The sequence below is a fragment of the Haliotis rubra genome, unplaced genomic scaffold, assembly GCF_003918875.1.
Source record: "Haliotis rubra isolate DU_JTF1 unplaced genomic scaffold, ASM391887v1 Scf583, whole genome shotgun sequence".
In the NCBI taxonomy this organism is placed as follows: Eukaryota; Metazoa; Mollusca; class Gastropoda; order Lepetellida; family Haliotidae; genus Haliotis; species Haliotis rubra.
Genome location: NW_025767283.1, coordinates 131,161 through 154,515, shown reverse-complemented (window position 1 = coordinate 154,515; position 23,355 = coordinate 131,161). Strand labels below are relative to the sequence as shown.

At 44.1% G+C, this 23,355-nt stretch overlaps 1 protein-coding gene across 1 annotated transcript in view; it reads right to left on the bottom strand.

The window, feature by feature from the left end:
• The window catches only part of LOC124254805, a 210,956-nt gene that overhangs the window by 150,734 nt on the left and 36,867 nt on the right, over window positions 1-23,355 (bottom strand). The gene's annotated exons all lie outside the window — the stretch shown is intronic.

Below are 23,355 nucleotides of genomic sequence, written 5' to 3'. Positions count from 1 at the left end.
TTTGACAAATAGGCATTTCAGCGACTATTCCTTGGTACAATAATACAAAGGGGAGCACGTATACATACTGGTTAGATTTGTTCTCCAGCTGCTCATGCGTGAGTGAGTGGGTGAGTGAGCTGGCTTTTTACGCCGCTTTTAGCAATATTCCAGCAACATCACGGCGGGGGACACCAGAAATGGGCTTCACACATTGTACCCATGTGGGGAATCGAACCTGGGTCCTTCGCGCGTGACGAGCAAACGCTTAACGCCCGTTCTCACTAATGAGAGTAGTGTACAACGTCTCCCTGGCGGGATTTTCAAGATGGCGGCACATCCGGTCCCCGTGGGCGCCGCCATCTTGGATCAAGATGGCGGCTCCCACGGTGACCGGATGTGCCGCCATTAGGGGGGGAGATCCCTCGGGTTCCGGTTCCGGTTCCGGTTCCGGCGTGTGCGTACGCATCGCGATGGCGTCACGTCCGGTTCCGGTGGGTGCGCGCATGACGATGACGTCACCTCCGGGCCAAGATGGCGGACGCGTTTCAAGATGGCGTCCCATCCGGTGGGATCGCGTGAGATCTCGCGGGATCTCGTGGACTCTCGCGGGATCTCGCGAGCGTAGACGCATTTCAAGATGGCGGAACGGACGAGCGACGGACGGGACGGAGAAGGAAGGGAAGGAGAGGAAGGGAAAGAGGGAGGGAAGGAGGGAGGGAGGGAGAGTGGCGTGGTGACAATGATGTAGTCCTAAAGTGTGTTTATTGTGGTACCAGCCTCAAAGATACCTATATTTACTGGTTGACGCATGGATGCAAGTGTGTAGTGAAACGAATGCTGGGCATTCACCCATGCCAATGTATGACCCAGCTGTGGTCCCCGTGAGTGAGGTACACACCACAAAACGGTCCTTTTCAGGGCCACCCATCTCTCTCAAAAGAATGGTACATTCAATGTAAACAACAATAATAACAACGATAGACTGGCATTTTTTTCAAACGTTTATTTCCCCCGCTAACAAGAACACTTTGACAAAAGATGCAGGATTAGGGGCGTCTCTGATCTTTTATTTACAAACGGTATGAACTGTAACATCATAATTGTAACATATCACAATATATTCACGTAATGATCTTAGCAACGTTGTGATTTCATTGTATCTACTATTATATGGTTCAAGTGGCTGTAAAGTTTGCAACACAATGCCCAGTAACGGTACGTACTCACACATGTTGTTTTCATTCAATGGGCTTTCCTGTCCACCATACTCTTGATCCATTTGTTTTGGGGAATCGTTTGCAATCCTTCGTAACCCCGTGTCACGATCGTGACTATCACTAAGGCGATCCCGAGATTTAACTGTGAAGAGTGGGCATAAGACCATTCTTTTGAAAGTGACGGTCCCATGGCAAATGGCTACCGCTGTTGTGTTTACGTTAGACAGTGCATAACTGTGACGTCATCGATGACTTCCCAGCTCATGTGGAATTCCTAGAACTGGGTATTTTCCAAGAACGGCTCATTCTCATTTCTTTAACGTAGGAGCCCTGCGTTGCCATTCTAGGCGATAGCATTAAAGTCATCTATGTTTTTCCAGTTCCATCTGTATACCATCCTGGGCACTGGATATACGTCCTTTTGGCTGCCTCCACATAACTTAGTCACGTTTTCAAATAGGCTCGGTAGGATAGGTTCCCATAGAGGGAGTAATTTCCAACTGATTGTGTCCCACAGGCACACACACCTCTCGTAAGAGGGAATGCATCATGTCGTTCACCGTGAACATGAGTGGCCCAATGTCATCATGAGTCACATCCGTGCCATCTGTATTCTTGATTTAAGCCAGATGCGGAGCTGACACTGACTAAAATCTATGTAAGCACTGACAGGGTTAGCAATGTTAAATTGGAGGGGATCCGTGACGTAAGATGGCGCAGGTCTTCCTGTCTACGCCAATGGTACAACAGACTATCATGCCACATTTCAGTGTATCTATTGTGCTACATTATTGAAGGACACTCACACCAGGCGTTTGAGTGAGTGGGTGATTGGGTTTAGTTTTACACCACGCTCAGCAATATACCAGCTGATATATGGTGGCAGGCTGTAAATAATCGAGTCTGGACCAGACAATCCCGTGATCAACAGCATGAGCATCCATCTACATAACTGGGATACGATGGAATGTGTCAATCAATTCAGCGAGTCTGATCACCCGATCCCGTGAGTCGCCTCTTACGACAAGCATGGGTTGCTGAAGACCAATACTAACTCGGATCTTCATGGGAATCAGGCGTTTGGAAGCAAGTGCCTTGTGAAAACAAAGATGACCATCTATGCCTGTCAGTGTTTAACACACCTGTGGTCACTCCCACTGTGAGTTAATCTCACCCAGCGGTCCTTTTCAGGACCATGCATCTCTCAAAAGAATGTTGCGACCAATGCAAACAATAGGTCAATCTTTTTATATCATTCGACAAAAGATGCAGGAAGTAACACAGACATCGATGTAGGCAGGGTTAGCAATGTTAAATTGGTGGGGAACCGCGATCGAAGGGGGGTGCCAGAGGACTGTAATGAATCCACTGACCTTCTTGAGCCAAAGTCATCACAGGAGAGACAGGAAATACATCCTATTGTGCCTTAGAACAATTCAGGCATCCTGGCGCATCATATTGACAACTGATCTGGACTACAGGTCTGGGCTGACTTGCACAAAGCAATCTTAGTGCTACAATGATTGTAACTCCCATGCTCCAACATAGGCTTAAGATAGTCGTAGCACTAAAATCGCTTTGTGCAAGTGGGCCCTGCACAACAGGTTTTCACAACAGGTCTTGACCGTACGGTGTCTGGTGTTGAACTGAACCCCTCTTCCATCTGGACGGCCCTTTATGCTGCCTGATCAGGGACATCTCGACCCCAACAACTACAGGTGGTTGCTGGTGTACCGTGTACAAAGCACGTTGCTCTTCTCTTGCATTCTTCTTCTCCGTTGGCCACCAGTTGTCTGTAGTTGTCATTGATTTCTTCCTCAGGACAAAACAGGCACAAGTATTCACAAGGGACTTTGGCATACTTCAGGTGTTCTCGCCAGGGTTGGTCTGTGGCTTCCCATCGATGAATTTTCAGGCCGCAACAATAACAGATCACACTATTACCTCGTCCATGATAGAAATAGCCAGCCATGGCCAAGTCATAAGGACACTGGGCCATCTGTATAGGCCATGTTCGAAACGACCTCGCACGTTGATAAAACTTGGCATACTCGGGGTGAGTAGGATTCTTCAAGCTGTATCCAGGTTGTGTCCACGAGGATGACAGAGGAGAAGGAATATCCTCTGAAGATGATGACAGAGGAGAAGAAGGAATATCCCCAGAGGGTCTCCGTTGGGATATATCCACATGCAACTTCTTGTGCCTGATCTTTTGAGACACCCACTCCGTATCGGGGACATCGAATGCACCCATGCTGATACGTCTGCACTGTCCGACGACTTGAAGCCAAATGACGCCTTCTCTCAAAACAATGCTTTATGTTTCTTGCTGAATCCAACTGCCTGTTTTCGTTTTCTTTCTGCGTTCGTGATCCTGGTGGGTGTTGTCGCAAGGTGACGAGTAAGACTTGTTTCCCATGATGTTACAAACTGTTCCCCACACTTCGGTGTCCAGAACTGATATCTTGCATTTATCCCGGCAGCATCTTGACGCCTGTTTTGAGAGCTGATTTTCCCACCATCTTGATGATGGAAAGTGCTGAACGTCCCATGTGGGTCTTGACCAAGCTTGACGTCCTGCTGTTGCCTGCCACAAGGCAAGCCACCCTCCATAGCCTGCAGGATGTTTAGGATCGTAGCAGGTGTGGTGGAGCAATGCAGGAGACATAGACGACGACTCTCTGTTGTTGTTTCTCTTTGGACGTCTCATGGTGACACTGTCGTTGACATCACCCTCTGCTCCCTTTTATTAAAAGTGAATCCACTGACAAACCCGGTTGAGAGGGGAGGAGGAGGAGGAGGAGGGGGAGGAGGGGGTCTCTGCTGCCTTCTTCTTCTTCTTGGGTTCCAGAAGAAGGTTGGATGGGGTGGTGTCAAAACCAGTCAGCTGGGGGTGGGGGTGGTGGGGGTGTTGACGATTCACGGGGGTGTCAGGGGGCTGGGTGGATGACCCTTTGGTTTTCATCATCCAGGACCAACGTAGAGGGTTGCCAATCAGTTCATGGGGTACGTTGCTGGAAGCAAGATACTGACCCAGAATATTCCAACCCCGTGGAGGGTCTGATTTGGTACGTTGTCGAACAAGATCATTGATGAGATCCACCATGTGAGTCCCAGGCATGGGTTCCCCTTCCACCACGAATTGACCTGTCTCATTCCAACCCAAGTCGGGGTGAGCACGAATACGTGCCATCAACTGCTTGGCCTTGGCTTGTAGCGTTTTGGGAACTGTTTGCACGACTTCATTCAGAATGGCTTCGACATTGGGTTCTGAAACAAAGAACAAACCATGAGCCACTGCTCTACCATGTGCTACGCGGACTCATTCTTTGGAATGCAACCTCTACGCCACTGGAACACGCGCGACTCAGTAAGTCAACCATACTTACGGTGAGCTAGGGGAGTTCCCTCCCTGGGTACCCCATCCCTGGGGGTTCCAGTCCTGGGGGTGCCAGCTGCCTCTAAAGGTCGTGGTTTGACCGCTGCTTGGTCTTGAAACGCCAAGGTGTGTTGCAACAAGGTGTTATACTGCTGCTCTCGGTCCCTAAAGGGAACCGTGTCATCATGGACGAGGGTATCAATATCGTGAAGCGTGTGCACGCGTTTCTGTTCCAACAGGTTGGACTTGAACAAATGCCGTTGACGTTGTTCTTCTTGCAGACTTTGCCATACCTCTTCTGGGACCATCAGCATCTTCCGTGCATGCTTCAATGCTGACGAAGGAGCAGGGTCAGGAGGAGGAGGAAGATGTGATAGATCCGACTTGGGAAGAGTAGGTTTGACTTCAGTCATTCTGTTCTTCATTTTCAACCAGGGTTTCTTTCCATCAGAATCCATCTTGTGTACTTGTGACAAATGATTGGATAGTTTTGAAAGTTGTTTTGCAGTACAGCCAGGCACAGGCAATCTTTCTTGACACGACCCATGTTTTGGCACCTCAGCGGTTCCAGCTCATCTGATAAAACAACATAGAAGTGCACTTTTATAACCGAGGGGCACGGAGGGGCAAAGAGGGATACTTGAGGGCAACTAAACCGTGTGGGGATTGAGGGACACTCGAGGGACACTTGAGGCAACTAAGTGCACTTTTATAACCATGGGGCACGTAGGGGCACAGAGGGACACTTGAGGGACACAGAGGGACACTTGAGAGACACATGAGGGACCCTTGAGGGCAACTAAACCGTGTGGGGATTGAGGGACACTTGAGGGACACTTGAGGGACACTAAGTGCACTTTTATAACCATGGGGCACGTAGGGGCACAGAGGGACACTTGAGGGACACAGAGGGATACTTGAGAGACACATGAGGGACCCTTGAGGGCAACGAAACCGTGTGGGGATTGAGGGACACTTGAGGGACACTTGAGGGACACAACGAGACAATCGAGGGACCCAGAGGGACACTTGAGACCGGCTCTATTTATTTGTTTTCACTTGGGAATGTAAAGGGTGGTGGGGTTGCGAAAGAGATGGGACCGTACACGGTGCTCTTTGGCCGTGGTAGGTTTTAAGTCAAGAAACAGATAGGAATAAGGAGTCAAAGTGGCATCCTCATAGGCTTTCCGAAGGAAGTCCGTCTGTCCTGGAAAGATTTGCCTGCCCAAGTGATCCATTTGAGAGGCGTCCCTCAGGTTTTTTCAACAGTACCATGTAGTGGGCATTTAAACTAATGGTGCGATGATGAGGCGATGAAGCACAGAGGTTTTGTGTCAAGTACAATACGGACGTGTTGCGATGATGACTTTTCTTGGTAAACCATCGCAGGACATCAGCCTCTTCCTCTTTGGTATTGTCGCCCAGCAAATCATCAATGATCAACCAATGGGGCATAGGCAAACCCTCCTCTGTCTTACCACCAGACCCTGCAGGTAACTGAGTGTTGAGTGTTTGCACAAACGTCGGGGTATCCCTAACCTTGAGGTAAGAACTTCCAAGTCCTCATGCATGGGTTGCCATTTCACTGTACACTCACACGATGCCCTGAGGTGGAAGATCAAGGATCCCTGGCTGAAACACATGTTCCATGAAGGCTTTGACAAACGATGTTTTACCCGACCCTGTAGGGCCTGCAATCAACCTGGTAAAGGGATGACGTAACGTGAGTGGGGTGACCCACGAATGCGGAAATTTAGTGGGAATTATCAACATTTACATTACATCTACAGTTCTTGTAACGGTTTATTGCGTGAACGAAAAAAGTGCGATTGGCACTTGCTCCGAGTCGGAGTAGATGGGAAGGCTGTGAGTGATTATTGTGCCTAAGATAGGGAAAAAGACTACTAACAGATGTTGCTTGGTCAAGCTTGAGGAATGACAGTGTCCAGAATCTTGTGGTCGCTATCAAGCAGCTCGAAGGCATGGTCGACAAACTGATGGCGTTTAAAGTCCTTACCATCCTCATGAAGGCAGAGATTATCGAAAAACCTCGAACCTCCTTTGACCGTGTCAGAGAATTGTTAGATATGCTTCCCCGACGTGGACCTCAAGCTTACTCCCTCTTCTGCAAAGCTTTGGAGGAATGTGGAGAGACAGAAGCCACGACATTGCTGGGTCTCAAGACTCCAACTGACAAGGCACAGTCACAAGTGACAGTCCACTGGCTATTCTTCTATGGAATCAAGTCACTGTTCTGCAACTTTCATCCAGCTGTGTTTACCTTGGATGGTGTTACATTTAATTATGTTGAACAGTGTTACATGTACTCTAAAGCAATGTACCTTGGAGATTTGGACAGTGCATCTTGATGTGATGACTAAGGCGATAACGGTTAAATTTTCCCAGAACAATGACTTGAAACAGAGATTGATTCAATCCTACCCTAAGCCGTTAGCTGAAGCTAGCCCCTTTGATCAAAGATGGGGAATAGGAATGGGTGTATCTCATCCTGATATTGACAAACCCTGGAAATGGTCGGGAAAAAACAAGTTGGGAAAAGCGTTAATGCATCTTCGTGACACGTTGTTGTTGTGAGTGACGTCATCCATGGACAAACTCCAATGACGTCATCCATGCACGAGCCACGTGACGTCACCCTGTGTGTCTATATAAAAAAGACTCTGGCCCAATCGTTATTCGTCGCCATGCTGTTCACGCTGCTCTTTGTGCTCGCCACCTATCTAGAAGAGAGACACTTTATAGAACAGTTCAGAGAAGCGGTGCAAGACGCTATACAGAAACAGCACGATCGTGACGTCATTTGAAGTGACATCATAGCTCGCGCTGCTGGTGTTGCCTATAAAAACACAGGATCAGTCGAGCGGGTCATCAGTTGCATCAGTTCAGTCGTTGAAGATGGCATCTCCAGGCAACCTCCCTTCTTCCTTCGTCAACTTGGCTTCTCAGGCAAAGGACCTATCTTCTGACATGGCCCATCTCCACAACAACATGATGGCTCAAAGCCAGTTATACAAGACCAACTACATGGATCTCCAGGACCGGCTGCGTGTGATGGAACAAAAGTTGCCGTCGATCATCCGCAAGCCGGCAGGTATTCATCCGAAAAGAGAAACACTGTATGGAATGATGGGTCGCTTCTGTGAGTTGACTGAGGAAGACTATTACTGGATGGCGTATCACCAAAACCACTTAGAGATCCTCTCCGACAGCGCCAACAACTCTGTTCGCTTGATACTCATAGGTATCAACGATGCGTATGCCAAGGAAAATGCAAGCTGTTCCACATCGTGTTCAAGTTGAGGAATGGACGTCCTATGGCCTATGACCATAGTGTGCTGTACAGCAAGCTGCTGGACAAACTCCAGGTGAAACTCTGGCCTCACCCACCCAGCTATGATCTTCGATATGCCACCTGCACTCTACCTTTGTTCTCCAACGATCCAGAGGTCACCGACATGACGCCCAAGCCCGTCCCTAGAAAAAGAATACCTCCCAAGACCACTCCTGCCAAGACTTCTCCAAAGAAGAAGAAGAAGGAGGAGGAGGAGACCCCCACCAAGCCCCCCACCGAGAAGGCACCCCTTCCCAAGGCACCCATCAAGAAGACGTCACCTCCCAAGGTGACCCTGGCCCCGGCTTCTCCAAAGAAACAGAAGAAGAAGCCAAACAAGGAGGCCCCCACCAAGACACCCACCAAGAAGGCACCCAAAGCCTAAGAGTCTCAAAGCACCCCAGACTCCCAAGAAACAGTTGGAGATTGCTGACTTGTGGGAGAACTATCCACAAACCAGCCGTGCTAGGGTTGAAGAGAGCGAGAAGGGTCAAGGGATCAGTCCTGCTAGCCCCAAAGAGGTCCCCCAGGAAGAGTTACCTCCAGATCTTTCAAGACTTGTATGATCTACTCCCGATGGCTGTCACCATGGAAGCAGAGCAGACAGCTCCAGAGAGGGCTCCAGAGACGACTCCAGTGATTGCTCCAGAGGAGCCAGAGGGCATCATCAACATTACCATGTTTAACGATGAAAATCATTTTCATCCAGGTCAAATGGACTTTTTACGGTGTTCTACCTGCAATCCCGATGATCACCTGAACTGGTGGTGATCTGTTGATGTACTGTTGTTGTTGATCTGTTGATGCATCATTATTATTGTTGATCTGTTCGCCATGTTTTGTTCCTCAATAAAATGTGAATTCCATTTCAAAGGGTTGCGTCTTCTATATCTTCAGGGATCTTAGCTCTTGGAGGTCATTTCCGGTGCAACCCGCAGGGTGGTAAGACGTCTGTCAGTATGTCAGGGACACTGTCAGGGTCAGACCTGGTGGAGGCCATGGTCACCCCACTCACGTTACGTCATCCCTTTACCAGGTTGATTGCAGGCCCTACAGGGTCGGGTAAAACATCGTTTGTCAAAGCCTTCATGGAACATGTGTTTCAGCCAGGGATCCTTGATCTTCCACCTCAGGGCATCGTGTGAGTGTACAGTGAATGGCAACCCATGCATGAGGACTTGGAAGTTCTTACCTCGAGGTTAGGGATACCCCGACGTTTGTGCAAACACTCAACACTCAGTTACCTGCAGGGTCTGGTGGTAAGACAGAGGAGGTTTTGCCTATGCCCCATTGGTTGATCATTGATGATTTGCTGGGCGACAATACCAAAGAGGAAGAGGCTGATGTCCTGCGATGGTTTACCAAGAAAAGTCATCATCGCAACATGTCCGTATTGTTCTTGACACAAAACCTCTGTGCTTCATCGCCTCATCATCGCACCATTAGTTTAAATGCCCACTACATGGTACTGTTGAAAAAACCTGAGGGACGCCTCTCAAATGGATCACTTGGGCAGGCAAATCTTTCCAGGACAGACGGACTTCCTTCGGAAAGCCTATGAGGATGCCACTTTGACTCCTTATTCCTATCTGTTTCTTGACTTAAAACCTACCACGGCCAAAGAGCACCGTGTACGGTCCCATCTCTTTCGCAACCCCACCACCCTTTACATTCCCAAGTGAAAACAAATAAATAGAGCCTGTCTCAAGTGTCCCTCTGGGTCCCTCGATTGTCTCGTTGTGTCCCTCAAGTGTCCCTCAAGTGTCCCTCAATCCCCACACGGTTTAGTTGCCCTCAAGTGTCCCTCTTTGCCCCTCCGTGCCCCTCGGTTATAAAAGTGCACTTCTATGTTGTTTTATCAGATGAGCTGGAACCGCTGAGGTGCCTAAACATGGGTCGTGTCAAGAAAGATTGCCCTGTGCCTGGCTGTACTGCAAAACAACTTTCAAAACTATCCAATCATTTATCACAAGTACACAAGATGGATTCTGATGGAAAGAAACCCTGGTTGAAAATGAAGAACAGAATGACTGAAGTCAAACCTACTCTTCCCAAGTCGGATCTATCACATCTTCCTCCTCCTCCTGACCCTGCTCCTTCGTCAGCATTGAAGCATGCACGGAAGATGCTGATGGTCCCAGAAGAGGTATGGCAAAGTCTGCAAGAAGAACAACGTCAACGGCATTTGTTCAAGTCCAACCTGTTGGAACAGAAACGCGTGCACACGCTTCACGATATTGATACCCTCGTCCATGATGACACGGGTCTCTTTAGGGACCGAGAGCAGCAGTATAACACCTTGTTGTAACACACCTTGGCGTTTCAAGACCAAGCAGCGGTCAAACCACGACCTTTAGAGGCAGCTGGCACCCCCAGGACTGGAACCCCCAGGGATGGGGTACCCAGGAAGGGAACTCCCCTAGCTCACCGTAAGTATGGTTGACTTACTGAGTCACGCGTGTTCCAGTGGCGTAGAGGTTGCATTCCTAAGAATGAGTCCGCGAAGCACATGGTAGAGCAGTGGCTCATGGTTTGTTCTTTGTTTCAGAACCCAATGTCGAAGCCATTCTGAATGAAGTCGTGCAAACAGTTCCCAAAACGCTACAAGCCAAGGCCAAGCAGTTGATGGCACGTATTCGTGCTCACCCCGACTTGGGTTGGAATGAGACAGGTCAATTCGTGGTGGAAGGGGAACCCATGCCTGGGACTCACATGGTGGATCTCATCAATGATCTTGTTCGACAACGTACCAAATCAGACCCTCCACGGGGTTGGAATATTCTGGGTCAGTATCTTGCTTCCAGCAACGTACCCCATGAACTGATTGGCAACCCTCTACGTTGGTCCTGGATGATGAAAACCAAAGGGTCATCCACCCAGCCCCCTGACACCCCGTGAATCGTCAACACACCCCCCACCACCCCCACCCCAGCTGACTGGTTTTGACACCACCCCCATCCAACCTTCCTCTGGAACCCAAGAAGAAGAAGAAGGCAGCAGAGACCCCCTCCTCCTCCTCCTCCTCCCCTCTCAACCGGGTTTGTCAGTGGATTCACTTTTAATAAAAGGGAGCAGAGGGTGATGTCAACGACAGTGTCACCATGAGACGTCCAAAGAGAAACAACAACAGAGAGTCGTCGTCTATGTCTCCTGCATTGCTCCACCACACCTGCTACGATCCTAAACATCCTGCAGGCTATGGAGGGTGGCTTGCCTTGTGGCAGGCAACAGCAGGACGTCAAGCTTGGTCAAGACCCACATGGGACGTTCAGCACTTTCCATCATCAAGATGGTGGGAAAATCAGCTCTCAAAACAGGCGTCAAGATGCTGCCGGGATAAATGCAAGATATCAGTTCTGGACACCGAAGTGTGGGGAACAGTTTGTAACATCATGGGAAACAAGTCTTACTCGTCACCTTGCGACAACACCCACCAGGATCACGCGAGCGCATGAAAGAAAGCGAAAACAGGCAGTTGGATTCAGCAAGAAACATAAAGCATTGTTTTGAGAGAAGGCGTCATTTGGCTTCAAGTCGTCGGACAGTGCAGACGTATCAGCATGGGTGCATTCGATGTCCCCGATACGGAGTGGGTGTCTCAAAAGATCAGGCACAAGAAGTTGCATGTGGATATATCCCAACGGAGACCCTCTGGGGATATTCCTTCTTCTGCTCTGTCATCATCCTCAGAGGATATTCCTTCTCCTCTGTCATCCTCGTGGACACAACCTGGATACAGCTTGAAGAATCCTACTCACCCCGAGTATGCCAAGTTTTATCAACGTGCGAGGTCATTTCGAACATGGCCTATACAGATGGCCCAGTGTCTTATGACTTGGCCATGGCTGGCTATTTCTATCATGGACGAGGTAATAGTGTGATCTGTTATTGTTGCGGCCTGAAAATTCATCGATGGGAAGCCACAGACCAACCCTGGCAAGAACACCTGAAGCATGCCAAAGTCCCTTGTGAATACTTGTGCCTGTTTTGTCCTGAGGAAGAAATCAATGACAACTACAGACAACCGGTGGCCAAAGGAGAAGAAGAATGCAAGAGAAGAGCAACGTGCTTTGTACACGGTACACCAGCAACCACCTGTAGTTGTTGGGGTCGAGATGTCCCTGATCAGGCAGCATAAAGGGCCGTCCAGATGGAAGAGGGGTTCAGTTCAACACCAGACACAGTACGGTCAAGACCTGTTGTGCAAACCTGTTGTGCAGACCTGTAGTCCAGATCAGTTGACAATATGATGCGCCAGGATGCCTGCGAATTGTTCTAAGGCACAATAGGATGTATTTCCTGTCTCTCCTGTGATTACTTTGGCTCAAGAAGGTCAGTGGATTCATTACAGTCCTCTGGCACCCCCTTCGATCGCGGTTCCCCACCAATTTAACATTGCTAACCCTGCCTACATCGATGTCTGTGTTACTTCCTGCATCTTTTGTCGAATGATATAAAAAGATTGACCTATTGTTTGCATTGGTCGCAACATTCTTTTGAGAGATGCGTGGTCCTGAAAAGGACCGCTGGGTGAGATTAACTCACAGTGGGAGTGACCACAGGTGTGTTAAACACTGACAGGCATAGATGGTCATCTTTGTTTTCACAAGGCACTTGCTTCCAAACGCCTGATTCCCATGAAGATCCGAGTTAGTATTGGTCTTCAGCAACCCATGCTTGTCGTAAGAGGCGACTCACGGGATCGGGTGATCAGACTCGCTGAATTGATTGACACATTCCATCGTATCCCAGTTATGTAGATGGATGCTCATGCTGTTGATCACGGGATTGTCTGGTCCAGACTCGATTATTTACAGCCTGCCACCATATATCAGCTGGTATATTGCTGAGCGTGGTGTAAAACTAAACCCAATCACCCACTCACTCAAACGCCTGGTGTGAGTGTCCTTCAATAATGTAGCACAATAGATACACTGAAATGTGGCATGATAGTCTGTTGTACCATTGGCGTAGACAGGAAGACCTGCGCCATCTTACGTCACGGATCCCCTCCAATTTAACATTGCTAACCCTGTCAGTGCTTACATAGATTTTAGTCAGTGTTAGCTCCGCATCTGGCTTAAATCAAGAATACAGATGGCACGGATGTGACTCATGATGACATTGGGCCACTCATGTTCACGGTGAACGACATGATGCATTGCCTCTTACGAGAGGTGTGTGTGCCTGTGGGACACAACCAGTTGGAAATTATTCCCTCTATGGGAACCTATCCTACCGAGCCTATTTGAAAACGTGACTAAGTTATGTGGAGGCAGCCAAAAGGACGTATATCCAGTGCCCAGGATGGTATACAGATGGAACTGGAAAAACATAGATGACTTTAATGCTATCGCCTAGAATGGCAACGCAGGGCTCCTACGTTAAAGAAATGAGAATGAGCCGTTCTTGGAAAATACCCAGTTCTAGGAATTCCACATGAGCTGGGAAGTCATCGATGACGTCACAGTTATGCACTGTCTAACGTAAACACAACAGCGGTAGCCATTTGCCATGGGACCGTCACTTTCAAAAGAATGGTCTTATGCCCACTCTTCACAGTTAAATCTCGGGATCGCCTTAGTGATAGTCACGATCGTGACACGGGGTTACGAAGGATTGCAAACGATTCCCCAAAACAAATGGATCAAGAGTATGGTGGACAGGAACGCCCATTGAATGAAAACAACATGTGTGAGTACGTACCGTTACTGGGCATTGTGTTGCAAACTTTACAGCCACTTGAACCATATAATAGTAGATACAATGAAATCACAACGTTGCTAAGATCATTACGTGAATATATTGTGATATGTTACAATTATGATGTTACAGTTCATACCGTTTGTAAATAAAAGATCAGGGACGCCCCTAATCCTGCATCTTTTGTCAAAGTGTTCTTGTTAGCGGGGGAAATAAACGTTTGAAAAAAATGCCAGTCTATCGTTGTTATTATTGTTGTTTGCATTGAATGTACCATTCTTTTGAGAGAGATGGGTGGCCCTGAAAAGGACCGTTTTGTGGTGTGTACCTCACTCGCGGGGACCACAGCTGGGTCATACATTGGCATGGATGAATGCCCAGCATTCGTTTCACTACACACTTGCATCCATGCGTCAACCAGTAAATATAGGTATCTTTGAGGCTGGTACCACAATAAACACACTTAAGGACTACATCATTGTCACTACGCCACTCTCCCTCCCTCCCTCCTTCCCTCTCCTTCCCTTCCCTCTCCGTCCCGTCCGTCGCTCGTCCGTTCCGCCATCTTGAAATGCATCTACGCTCGCGAGATCCCGCGATCCCACCGGATGGGACGCCATCTTGAAACGCGTCCGGCATCTTGGCCCGGAGGTGACGTCATCATCATGCGCATACCCACCGGAACCGGACGTGACGCCATCGTGATGCGTACGCACACGCCGGAACCGGAACCGGAACCCGAGGGATCTCCCCCTAATGGCGGCACATCCGGTCACCGTGGGAGCCGCCATCTTGATCCAAGATGGCGGCGCCCACGGGGACCAGATGTGCCGCCATCTTGAAAATCCCGCCAGGGAGACGTTGTACATTACTAATGAGGTGCAAATGGGTAGGCGTCGTAAGTCAAAAATCAACTACACAAAATCTATGCAAAAACATTTTATATAGACAGTTTGGTATATGGTCTATTACATATCACTTTTTCAGCCACACCATTTTACAAATAACCATACAGCTGTGGCACCTTGAATTATAAAATATTATCACCTGATAGGTACGTGACTAGTTTTTCTGACTAGAGAATTAAGTGACAATGTGATAAATTATTTGAGTAACCTATCAAATATTCAGCATGAGTTTGGCGATTTAGTAACACATGTCTGCTCAAAAACTTTAGAAGTACTTTGACATACACATTGTAAATCATTATTACTCAGATTGTTTTTTCAAAAATACCAACAAATTGCAAAAACATTCTAAAATCAAACCTGATAACTAGATTAGCCGACAATATGAGGGCGTAGTAGACCAAAAATGAGTAGCAAAATATTTGATCGATAGCCAGTTGCAACAACTTAAAACTCATGAAAATTACCAGTCACTTTTTGCAGTACAAACAGTAACGTATGTAGCCCAACTTTCAATTGTTGCAAATAAGATTTTTATTATGAAGAATAATACTTTTTCTTACCTAAAACATCGATTAAAACACATCAGCATCGTTTTCTTCAGGATTACAAGATTCTATCGTTTCTTCCTTTACAATTTTTAGTACTACATAAAGACAATATCAGGGTGATCAATATTAATCATCATAAATTTGGCAAAAGGAACATAACAAGACTGTATCCTCGATCGTTCTTTCTAAAGGAAGGCGGGTCCTTTTGCTTTCCGAATTTACCGATATTCTGTCTGAATTTCTGCTCTACGTTTTCCCAATTGAAATAAGAAACAAATGAGTAACGTATGTATAATACATTTCGATACATACGTTACCCTATAATTATGCTCTTTCACATAACAAAGACCCAGGACTAATCCAAATGTTATTACAAATATATAAACTCTGTCTGATAAGCTACTAAAGTACCTTTCATTTGTACATCAATCCTTCCATCCCATTAAACAATCAAATATTCATACATGTATCAATTTTCATATCATTCAGAGAGGTGACCATCTCTTTCCCAACACATAGCTCATTATGTGAAAATAAAAGGACATTAAATAACACTGATAGCCAGTTTAAGTCTGAATGTTTTTAAAAAAAACAAAGTTTCTGGCTTCAAATGATATAACATTTACGTCTGAAACCTTCAACAAATGTTGTTACCTACGTTACCGTTGATAACGTATGTATCAGTTACTTTAGCATGCCTTGATCGAAAACTGGACCACCAAATGATGCCCTTAGCATTGCTTTCCTGTTTGTTATGATGGTAGTTAAAACACATAATGACAATTTGAAAGAATTACACTTTGTAACATGTTTAACATGACGTCTTTAATTATGCATGGTATCACCTGAATTTTAAACAACATTACCTCATAAAACTGATGTGGTTTCTCTCTCAAAATGTCTCTGCTGTTCGATGACTGTCGCCACATGAAGTATGTATAGCCAAAACCTAATCATATTGTTTCGAACACTTAATTCCGTACTTTCTAGTAACGTATGTAACGGTTACGTATGTATATTTTCAATGATTTTCTTTTTCATTTTTGCAAATCTATACACACTACTGATCGTGATATGAGCTGTTTTACAATGCTGGAAATGTGTGTTGTTGGTATAATGTTTTGCGTGAAGTGTTATAGAAATTGAAGTAATTATTGGCATGATAACGTATGTATTGCTTCTACGCATTCTACGCATCTTGTTTGTGGTGTTGAAAAGTATTTTTTCCAATATTGAACTATACTTATAGTTAAAACCTGTCGTAATTGAATTGGTAAATGTTTTGAGTAAAAATAATTGATACTGTACTTCACTTAAGCAAGAAAGGTACGCTGCTACACTGTCATCCAGAAAAACACAACGTATCTATCCAAAGTTTGGCGACAACATTTCAACACTCTATAACTATTCCGATTTGGATGGTTTGCCTTCTTATTCTCATTTGAATGAAGCGATATAAGTACATTGTGCTTTAAATATTCAATCTGAAACCCAAACTGCAAAATCAAAATGACAGTATTAACTTAAATGAATCGTCTCCGACATGGCGACAGTAATGTACGTATCGTTTTGCCAACTTTGACTTTTCCTGCATTGCCAATATAAGGACAGATGACTCGAAACAGTGTTTGTTGGCTAGGGCGAGTATAAGACTTTGTGAATAATGCAAATACTGGGCACAATATTTGTTGGATTATGAACAAATGACTGGCGACATCAATTGCACCTCATTAGTGAGAATGGGTGTTAACCACAAGGCTCCCCATCACCCAGCTGAACGAATAAAAGGACTGACATTTGCAAGCGTTCTGTAAATTGCCTTCGTGACTTATTCTGCAGTTTGACACACTGACCGTGACATCTGCAGCTGACACATCTCTGACTCATACAGGGAAGTGAAAACCACAAAGGTTCAGATCACATGCGATCTATTCACGTCTAAGGACCAATGAGCCGGAAACATGACTAACATGGGACATATCCGTGCATGCCTGTACATTCCTTCCCGTATGACTGTACAAACTCACATTTCAGAAATAGTGAGTAAGTTGGGTTTTACGCGGCTTCTAGCAATATTTCTGCAATATCACAGGGGAACACCAGAAATGGGCTTCACACATTGTACCCATTTAGGGAATCGAACCCGTGACGTGCGAACGCTTTAACAACTAGGCTACCCTCCATCCCCATTTCAGATATAGAACACATGATCTAACATATGAAACATTTGTTATCATCACACTTGTTTTGAAATGTGACCATTTTTAGAATATTATGAAAGACCTTCGTTTTATCAGTATTGTCTGTTAGCGGTGGTTATCTAGTGTAGGGTGGGAGTTATCTCCCTTTTTTGAACGAGCTTTTCGTGTTGTGTTTGCGCAGAAGAGACCGCATGGTGTGCCGAGATGCACTGCAGGTTGATGGAAGCTGTATTGTTGTATAGAGGGGGAAAATTCATTCTTCAGGTACATATATTCATTTCTTTATAGTCTAAATGCACTGTAAAGTAGTATTTCCTACATAGTCATAATTACAGATAGTTTTTAGTACTTTTTGAAGACTGTTTAATGAGAGTCAGAGATACACTTGTAGCAATGCTCAAGGTAAGGGCGGATAACTCATCCCGACCTCAGTCAGTGATGGCTGAAACCCAGGTCATGAGGGTACCCTCAGTTTTCGTTGATTTGAAGCAAATCCCTTCTACAAAGATGGGAAATAGTATGTGCACTACAGGCTGTGGTAAATGGAAGATGTGTAATAACTATATTTAGAGCTAGGCTTGGTTTAATAGTTTTGTTATGATGCAATATGTTTTTGAAAATTTGATTTTGTGGGGAAAATGTGTAATTACACTAATGAAGCTTTTTTATCTTAAAGAAAAAAGTACATACTTAATAAATCATACCTTAAAATATTGTTTTTCAAGTGACAAAGGCATTTTGATACAAATTCAAAGTGGGTGACTTTCACATGTGGTCTGCGTTTTTATCAATTTCATGATCGAGTTACCTCCCTTTGAAACCTAAACCCCCCCTTGTTAAAGCTAATCTGTGTGATTTTGTAAAAGTTTTTGTGGCTTTTTCAATGAGAAAGGGTCGTTCAGTCTAGAAAATTTAGACAATTTGCAAATGAAACAAATTGGGAAAATCTGAATGCAAAAATATAAAAGGATCAGCTTTTGTCTATTAAGAGCCCATGGGCTGTCTGTCTTGGCAATTCTACCATATCATTTAATTTCCCATGAGTTTATATTTAGTATATATATTTTATATTGGTTTTAAAAGTAGTTATTATATCAAGTCAAGTCAAGTCAGGTTTATTGTATATCAATGGGACAACAAAAATCATCAGAAGATGACTATCCCACCAGTTCCACATAAATCCGAAGATCATTTTTTTTTATCCATTAACAAACCCTTACCCGGAATCAATTCTAAGACTAGCCATTGAAATAAACTTTTAGTATTCTTAAAATAGCACTGACTGAGTTTAGTTTTACGCCGCTGTTAGCAATATTCCAGCAATATCACGGCGGGGGACACCAGAAATGGGCTTAACACATTGTGCCCATGTGGGGAATCGAACCCGGGTCTTCGGCGTGACGAGCCAACGCTTTAACCACTAGGCTACCCCACCGCCCCTTAAAATAGCAAAAGGCACCACTTCAGTACTTGGCTGATGAATACAAAGTTTCAGAAAGAAATAATGAACGGTTTTCAAGTTCTGCTCAGGAAACGAAATGAATTACAGACGGATGGACAGGACAGACGGACAGACAAGGTAATACATACTGGTGGGATATTACACATAATTTTCACTGAATGAATGATCATCAAAATCGTTATACATTCCCACAATCAAAGATTTATCATCAAGTAGGGCTGGACTAAATGAAACAGACCAACGGTATCGTAATGATAACCACTGATGACTGCAACATATTACACAAGACAGGAAACTTGTACTCTCACACACACTGAAGGGGTCGTTGTTGGCACAGGTACTACAGATACGTACCCCAGGTACGTTTCTGTATACAGATATGTACCCTAAACAAAGTCCAAATACAGAAATGTACCTGGTACCCTAAAAGGCGGACGAGTCCATATTCCGCAATCCAAAACCAAAACCGCACGTAGTTGTTCCTGTTCAACTGATTGCGATTGGTATTCGTATGCATCGCGAAATATCCGTTACTGTGTATTTTCATTACTTACAAAAGCAATCAAATGTATCTAATACAACAGCATGACAATTTCGATCAAGAATACGACACAATGGGAATGGAGGCGTCCTAGGGTACCTTTCGGTATTCTTATTATGGCCAGGGTACATTTCTGTATACAGAAACGTACCTGGGGTACATATCTGTAGTACCCGTGCAGACGACCCATTCAGCCTCACTCGCTGCATATGCAACTATTCAATAAAATCATATCTTCCACTTAGTTCCTTTAACACTTCTCCTTTGAATGTGTGGTTGACATACTGAGTGCAAAGACATTAATGCATGTTTTGGGAGAATTTCATCCATTTCCGGCTATTTTTTCTCCACTTTTTTTCTATTTATAAAATCACTATGAACACCCTTGGCCTTAAATTTTGTTCCCACCAATCAGCATTGATAAGGACACATTTGTGATTTAAAGATTTCATTTTTCCACCAAAAGTGAATATTTTATGTAACGGTTGTCACTTTTCTGTTTAGTTTGTTTCTTGGGGTCCTGACGGTGCCACTTTTTGTAGGATTTTTCACATGAGATATATGGACAATAAAAATCAATAAAAAATATGGTTTACTTTCTCAAGGTTCATATGAGATAAAGCCATTTTTCTTATAATAAAATCACGTTTGGAAAAATCATTGAGCATAGCTAGACTGTTTCCAAGAATTTGCGTGTGACAGCAATGTTTGTTTACGAGTACATTTAAGTCTTTTTGAGTGTAGATTGGAGTTGTAAGAGATGTTATTCATTGTCTTATTATATTCAGGGTATGATAGATTATTTCTGGCAGTGTAGAGTTTAATCTCATTATTTTATTGTTCATGATTCAGAGAGGCATTGTTATGACGTCACTGATATACGAACACTTCATTATATGAGATTTTCTAAGCGTTCCTATAAGAGATTAAGTGTAAACATTTCTGAATTATGAAGAAGTTATTTATCTGAGTTTTATGAGTGTACAAATGACAAAGAGAGAGAGTAGAGAATACATTGTATACTTATGAGAGCTCATTATTGGTTTTAGAACTCCATGATCCATACTTCCTTGTGTTTGGGAATAAATGGTGTTGGAAGACCTCCCACAATAGACTTGTTCTTTGACCTGTGAACCACCACCCATTTTGGTTTCTTATCATTTAATGTAAAATGGCTTTTGTTACAATTTATAACTCCTGTTAGCAAAATTGCTACATCAGTACAACTCCTATTTAATTTGAAATAATCGTTTCTGAGAATCTGTAAAGAAAACTAAATCTGATAGAATAACAACTATCTTCCATTGTTTTGCAGGACAATGTCAAACAATTTGATGTCAAGAATGAATGTTGATGGGCAAAACAGCAAGTTTTTCTATAAGAATACAAGGTTGTATTCAATCATCTCTGGTAAGTTTATTACCAAATGCAGCATTTTCATCATGACCATAGCAAATAATATATGACAGTAAAGCATCGTCTAATTCATCCTAATTCATAGTCTGTTTGAATAATCAACTTGCAATTGAGGATTTTCTTTGAAAATGTTTAAGAAAACTTCCATTCCTTTAGTTGAAAATATAAATTGTTTACACTTTTTGTCATATTTTGTATGGATGCTGTTCATATACATGCTACATATGTTCACATGCCAAGTTACAGCAGTGAAATGAACCTTTCAAGTGATTGATTAAACAAATACTTGACTTGAATCATTTAAGACAGTATATCTTCCATATAAAGTTATTCATGTATTTAAATATAAAATTTCAGAATGTGTCCTATCTCATGGGAAATTTCAAGAAAGAGTTAGGAACGTTTCTGAAGTATCCACCTGACCGCCAGGCTGGGAGTGGCAGAAAGAAGAGGAGCTGATAATTGTGTTTTTGGAGTTGTAATTATGTTGAAAAATCTGAACTGTGGTATTGAAATTAGTGGCGTAAATGTCAGTTTAATGCTATACGCAGATGATATTGTGTTATTAGCACAACAGAGATCACCTACAGACCATGTCATGTGTGATGTTTTACATTATGCTTTAAACCACATTTCTGTGTGTGTGTGTGTGTGTTCATAAAGATTTCATGAAAAGTGACTTGTTTTATGTGCTGTCTTCAGGTATAGTTCCTGTTTATTCAGGGGTCTGTCTAATAGCTGAAATTCAGACAAAATGTCTTCTCGGCACAATTTCCACCTTTTCAAGATAACAATACAACAGTAAATAGTTTTTCTTAATTTGGAATACTCTTTCCTTTTTACTGGAATTATACGTCCAACTGACATAAAACTTAAATGAACATAATATTGAATGTGGAATTTTAACAAAGTATTTTATCAGGTAAATATGTTAACTGCAATTTTCTGTTTGAACACTGTTTATTGCAGGTAGCATTTTTGGTATTTTAACTGGATGCATGAGTTTGGTGCTACTTTAGTGTAGTTTAAAGTTGAAGTGCGAGTCTATTTACAGGAAAGCATAATACCTCCCAGACACAACCACGGAACAACCCATTTTCAAGGTTAATAATATGTCAAACTTCAACGTTGATTCCACGTTGGATATCTACGTCTAAAAAACTTTCATATACAACCTATTTTCAATCTAATTTTAACGTTGAAACAACGTTGATGTGCCTGCTGGGTGGGAGCTAAAGTAATAATTAATATGTTTATAATAAGGGATAAACCACCATACCCAAAAAATGTAAATGATGGGGTGTTAACTTAAGTGAATTTTGAATGAAAACGGCTACAAACATGATAATAAATAAAAAGCCGTGATTATGAAGGAAAACGGAAAGAATGGAGGTAATGTTTGTTAATACGTAACAGAAAGAGTTGAAATTAAACGATAAGTAGCGTAAAAGGGGGCCTATGGGGTGGGTGGGGGTGGGGGTGAGTATTAAGACAAGTATAGCATAGGGGGGCATAAGTTGTGAATGCAGTTAGGCTGCATGAGTTAAATAATGGGGATAAATAAAGAAAGAAAAAGGGGTAAAGTTGGCCAGGGGGAGCGAAGAAGGCAGAGGGGCATGGGCCGAAGCTGAGAGGGGAGCGGAGACGGTGTGCTGGCTGTGTTCGGATGGCCTTGACCTTGGCAGTGAGCGCTTGTGGCAGGTTGTTTACATTAGTGAGCAAGAGACGAGCGAGCGTGCCGTGTGCAGTGTATGGATAAGTGAAATTGAGCGCCAGGTCTAAAGTTATAGGTTAGATTGTTATGGTTGGGGCATAGGCTGACTGACTGAGTTTGGTTTTACGCCGCTTTTAGCAATATTCCAGCAACATCACGGCGGGGGACACCAGAAATAGGCTTCACACATTGTGCCCATGTGGGGATTCGAACCCGGGTCTTCGGCGTGACGAGCCAATGCTTTAACCATTAGGCTACCCCACCGCCCCATTGGGACATAGGCTGGATAAATGAGGTTTGAACGGCTGGCCTAAGTGTAGCAGTAGGTGGGAGCTGAGAGGTGAGAGAGTTGGCTGTGTTTTATATGTGGAGTTGGTTGTCGGAGTTCTAGATTTTATGCAGCAGATTGGAATTTTGGAGGTAGATGGCTAGTAGCGCTGAAGATGCTGTGGGTTGTGTGGATTTAGTAATAATGGGATGTTGTTGTGATATTTAGGGGAATGCTGTTGTGTAGTTGCTTGATATTTGACTTTGTAGCTGGCAGTGTACTTATGCATGTGATTTATGTCTCTTGAGTTTTGCAATGTGTACAGAGTGCATCTGTATGTCTGTTTTGTTTATAAAGTGTGTGGTTTAGGTTTGTGATGCCTGTGATAAGTATATTAATAGCCGTGTCAATATTTTTAATGTTTGAGAATGTAGGGATTTTTCTTATAGGTGATTTTATTAGAGATGTGACCCATGTTGATTTGTTAGTATTGATGTTGTAATGGAAGTTGGTATGTTGTATGTTTGATTTGAAGAGTTGTTTTATTTCTGTTTTGGATGTGTGGAAGTTTATGATTTTTCCTTATCCTGACTCATGCTCTTTTGCTTGTCTCCTTCCTCTTGCGAACGTTAGTGGAACACTTGTATCTCCTATTGAAGCT